This window comes from Pseudorasbora parva, chromosome 20 (genome assembly GCF_024679245.1).
Source record: "Pseudorasbora parva isolate DD20220531a chromosome 20, ASM2467924v1, whole genome shotgun sequence".
Classification (NCBI taxonomy): domain Eukaryota; kingdom Metazoa; phylum Chordata; class Actinopteri; order Cypriniformes; family Gobionidae; genus Pseudorasbora; species Pseudorasbora parva.
The window spans coordinates 33574125-33578950 of record NC_090191.1 but is presented as its reverse complement, the minus strand read 5'-3'; the positions used below and the strand labels follow the sequence as shown (position 1 = coordinate 33578950).

General features: G+C 33.3%; 1 long non-coding RNA gene across 1 annotated transcript in view; it reads left to right on the top strand.

Moving 5' to 3' along the window:
* The window catches only part of LOC137049616 (uncharacterized), a 2631-nt gene extending 1137 nt beyond the window's left edge, over positions 1 to 1494 (top strand). Inside the window, exons 2-3 of the long non-coding RNA XR_010899659.1 lie at positions 517 to 674; positions 844 to 1494. This is a non-coding gene — a long non-coding RNA (uncharacterized lncRNA). The remainder of the gene's footprint in view (positions 1 to 516; positions 675 to 843) is intronic.
* Positions 1495 to 4826: the final 3332 nt, after the last annotated feature.

Here is a 4826-nt window from a genome sequence, read left to right as displayed (position 1 = left end):
CCGCATAAAATGGTATTAGTACTGTACATTTCAAGCCCGACACATGGTATTTTGCTTGACTATACAGGCTTTATATACTAAATTGTAATAATTAAAAATATATATGTATGTATATAATTTTTTTAACTAAATATCCAAATAAATGTAATTACTAAACTAAATTAACTATTATAAACTAAATTACTGATCTGCCCACATTGTCGCTATATGATATTTGAAATGAGCTGATGACATCACTTTTTTTCTCCAGAGTGGCTGTACAGCCAAATCAAGTTCTGTTGCATTATTTTCATGTTTAACACTGTGTAACTGCTTTGAAAAAATCTGCATTGGAAAAAGTGCTATAGAAATAAAGTTGACTTGACTTTAATATAATCATTCACATTGTCACTTTTATATGTCATTCAAGTCCACTCTATTTGTGCAATGAAGAAAGACAAAAAACAAAACAATTTATTGCATTTAACTGAAAGCATGTTGTTGCAACACTCTGATCTTAGACTATTTTGATTTCAGGTGCTTTGTTGGTATAAATCCAGAGAAAGGGACGAAGGCCAAAAGGGGCAAGGTTGTCTCCAAGAAGAACGGTATGATCGTCCAGAAGAAGTCTTTTGAGACGTCGCCATGCTACTGAAGAATCTCCTTGACTTTCAATGGAACTTTGATATAAATCGGTGAGCTCTTTAATCTCGCTCTCTTTGTTTTGACAGTCTGGCATTACCAAATTAAACCACAAGAGAACTGGTATTATTAACTTTTGTAAGCATTAGCTTGGAGTGTATACTGTACGTTCGTGATTTTACAGTTTATTTATTATTATGATTGTTTGTTGTTGTTTGACAGTGACAACACTGGAATAATACTGCAGAGAGGAACAGCGGCTACCAGAGTGATGGACATCTCTCCTGGATCCATATAAACTAAGATGTAAATACACAAGCTACCTCAAATGACTATTTTAAGCAGTAAAAATACAAGCCTACCTCACAGGACAATTTAAAGAGTAACCTGAAATGAAATAAACCCTAAAATGTTTTAATTGATGCATATTATTGATGCCTACTGTCAAAATGTTGTACTGTACTTTGTAGGTCTTCAAACTTATGTGTTAAATTAAACTAGGTTTTATTTAACTAGGTTTTTTCCTTCATGTTTGGTAAGGGTTAGGGGCAGTCTCTGAGCAATTTAAGAATTTAAAGGGTTAGTTCACACAAAAATGAAAATTAGCCCATGATTTCCTACCCTCAAGTCATCCTATGTGTATATGACATTATTCTTTCAGACGAATACAGTCAGAGTTATATTAATAAATGTCCTAGCTCTTCCAAGCTTTATAACGGCAGTGATTGTTGTTCTGTTTTTTTAAGTCCATAAAAGTGCACATACATCATATAACTGCTCCACACGGCTCTGGCGGGTTAAAAAGGGCCTTCTTAAGTGAATTATTGCGTTTGTGTCAGAAAAATGTCCATATTTAAAATTGTATAAAGTAAATTATCCAGCTTCAGGCTAATCACCGTTCTTATTCAGCTTATGAAAAAAGTGTAGCGCCTCTCGCAGTTCAAAACGCTTGCGCTTCGTCTGACATTGCACACCAGTTACGCACGTCAGACGTAGTGTAAGCATTTTGAAATAAAAAGAAGAATCTAAAAGAAGAATGTCATACTGACTTGAAGGTTAGTAAATCATGGGCTGGGTGAACTAACTCTTCAAGTTTATTGCCATAGTCTAAAACAGATACTACTAGGCTCTTTTTGCTACTAGAAATCTCGTAGAAATGCCCAACAGGATTTTGTTTTATTTTATTTTTTTCCATTTTTTGTATTCATGCTAAAATTGACATTGCTCTTTGGAATAGTATTTGATTTTGAAGTTATTGCTTATTTTCCATAATATTCACAATAATGCATATCTTAAGCAATTGCCTATAGCCCTGAGAATACTGAAGTTAATTGCAATTAATATTGATTGCAATGAAGACTGATATTTTAGGAAACTGCTAAATTTATTGTGTTTCTAATACAGTAAAAAATAAAAAACTTATTTAAAAAATGCAACATATTTCTGTGATTATTTGAAAATTATAATATATTTATATATTGAAAATATACTGTTTAGGTTGTTACTTTAATTCTCACAGTTTACTGTATTAGACTGTGAAATCATTTAACAGTGTGACTACAGACATATACAGCATTTCTGGTTTACAGACTACTACTGTAAAGTCATTTTACATATGAATACCGTAAAAATAACGGTATACTGCTGGCGTCTCTGCTGCCAGCTCTTTACTGTAAATTATAAAAATACAGAAATATACCGTTTTTCTAGTTTACAGACTACTACCGTAAAATCATTTTACATATGAATACCGTAAAAATAACGGTATACTGCTGGCGTCTCTGCTGCCAGCTCTTTACTGTAAATTATAAAAATACAGAAATATACCGTTTTTCTAGTTTACAGACTACTACCGTAAAATCATTTTACATCTGAATACCGTAAAAATAACGGTATACTGCTGGCGTCTCTGCTGCCAGCTCTTTACTGTTATTTTACAGGGAAATTTTTTACAGTGAGGGTATGCTTTCAATATCATGGTGTGTGTGTGTGTGTGTGTGTGTGTGTGTGTGTGTGTGTGTGTGTGTGTGTGTGTGTGTGTGTGTGTGTGTGTGTGCGTGTGTGTGCATTTACTGTAAACCACAGTTTAGTGAGAAAAGTTACTTCAGTTTGCAGAGCAACTTTCAGCTCTTGCCAACTGTTTTAAAACTATGTAAAGCAATATATTTTTACGCTGCTAAATTATATTATTTGTTATTTAAAAGTAAAAATACATTTTATTCCAATATAGCATCATTACATTTTGACAATTTAAAAAATAAACTCCTAACTTCACAAAAACAAACCCTACTATAATTTAGTTGACAACATGGCGATAAACAGCATATTTTGCCACAAAACTGTTAAAGACATGTTGTGACAGCATGTTTAGTACCTGAAAAAGCGAAAAGACTGTTTTGAGAACCGTTCAAATGCTGGCAAAATAATGTAGTTTGTAGCTTCAGTAATTGTGGTTACGTCCCAGTGCTGATCTTATCGCAGCTGTCATGTGGCAATGAACAGGATGTTATAAACTGCTGGACAACTGTCCCCTTCCAGCTTCCACCATGTTCTTTATATCTAATCACCACTTCATAATCGTGAAGTTCAACCTGAAATGTTGAAGAACCTCGGGCCATCTGCTTTGCTTTGTCATTGTCTGTTTGTCCACAACTGTCACCTGTGCTAACAAAACACAGCGATTAAATTGTTCTGCATTGTCATGTTCTTGTCTGTCAGATGCTGTGTAAACAAGGTGGATACTCTTATTGGTCTATATGGTCTTTATCTTTTTTTCTTTTCCTTTTTTTTTTTTTACAGTTGCATGCTGTTCTGTATTGTGTGAAAACAAATTCAGACAGATACATAAGGTTGAGATTCTACTTTCACATACTGGTAATCGCAGAATGCTGACTGGATGTCAAATGCAGAGGCAGAAAGAGGTTGTGGATAGTTGTTGGGTCTCGCAACATTAGTTTAAATGAAGGTGCCTCACAAGTAGAGCTGATGTAACTCCATAATTTAACAGCGACGCTAATTGAGAATAGTTAAATAAAATCAGTTTATTACTAGTAGTGCAATTAGAGCTAGTAGCACAAACATGACATGCTTCTGCTTTAAGCATAATGTTTGACAGCACATGAGCAGGAGGCCATGTTGGAAGCTCAATGCTTGCTGCTTAAATACCCATGCTTATGCTTTATTACCCATGCGACATTTCTTTAGAATATTATTATATTGCTGCTTGCATGTTTCGCAGTTGGTTTTCAGTGAGCGGTACTAAAACATGTTTTTAGTATATGAATCTCACCATGTTTTATGCTGCTTTTATGTAAATATCGCAGCAGTTCAGAAATTAAATGTATAATTAGTAGCACTGAAAGTTGAATACTCTTTCATGTTTAAAAATACACTAAACCCTTCCCTAAACCTAACCGCAAACACCTAGTGAGCAAACACAAATTTGAGAGAGCTCATTTGCTGAAGCAGCAGTGCCATTTTTAACTTGCTTGTACAAGTCTTTGAGCTCTTTTAATGCGATTTCATGTTTTGCGGAGCTGATATCGGAGCGATTTGCGTCACAAGTGCATTGATGTAACAGGTGACCAACTAAGAAATTTTACCAGAAAAACCATATGCCCCTGGTTATGTGATGAAACACTGCAAAAATAAGTCTTTATTCATTGATAATAAAGCTGGGCATTAACAAAATTCACAGTACTGATAAGCTTATATGATTTCGATTAGATTCTGGTTTCGATTCAGTTTAATTCTGGTTATTAATTTAGATATATATCAGATACAGGAAAAAAATCTCTACTGCTGTAAACTATTTAGGGAGCACTGTCAGTCAGTACATTTGTTATATTAAGTTAAAAATATTAAACTTATTTGTATACAAATATTTGGTAAGGCTTTATTTTAAGGTGAAACAGTTACACATTACTTCATGAAATAACTCTAAACCAAACCCTAACCATAACTCTATAGCTAGTACATGTAGTTAATTAATATTACCCAGTACTTATTTGAGTAAGTTTAATGTTGTGTAACCTTAAAATAAAGTGTAACTAGTTAAAACTTGATTTTATTATATATACATTTAAATATACACAGTACAAATATAATGAATATGTAATATAGTATATATATATATATATTTATCAAAATGTTCCTCTCTACAGTTTTTATTTTTTTGTTCTACCTAACTATGGAGTTTGTGGACA